Consider the following 483-nt stretch of genomic DNA (forward strand, 5'->3'; position numbering starts at 1 on the left):
AAATCAGTCTGAAATCAGTGTTTTTTTCTCTTTCTAAGATTGAAACTGTAAAGTTTTGCTTCAAACAGGTCAGACTTTCTCCTCTGATCATCTCTGATGTCCGTCTCATAGTAAATGAAGTTCACACTGACCTGAAGTCATTCATGCCATTATTTTATCAAATGAAATGTGGATTTAATTCTTTGAATTATGACAGTATGAATTCATTAAAAACAGGCATGAAATCCAATCAAATCCACAGAAAAACGCTTTTGTTGGTTGACTGAGTGAACCGTTCCTGTGTGCAGCTGCTCTCTCACAAACTCACTCACTCACTTTCACTCACACACACACACACACACTTACTCACACTCACTCACACACACTCACTCACACACACTCACTCTCACACTCACTCACACACACACACACTCACTCACACACACACACACTCACTCACACACACACACACACATACACACACACTCTCACACACACTCTCTC

This window comes from Sinocyclocheilus rhinocerous, unplaced genomic scaffold, assembly GCF_001515625.1.
Source record: "Sinocyclocheilus rhinocerous isolate Xijiao unplaced genomic scaffold, SAMN03320098_v1.1 scaffold409, whole genome shotgun sequence".
Lineage (NCBI taxonomy): Eukaryota > Metazoa > Chordata > Actinopteri > Cypriniformes > Cyprinidae > Sinocyclocheilus > Sinocyclocheilus rhinocerous.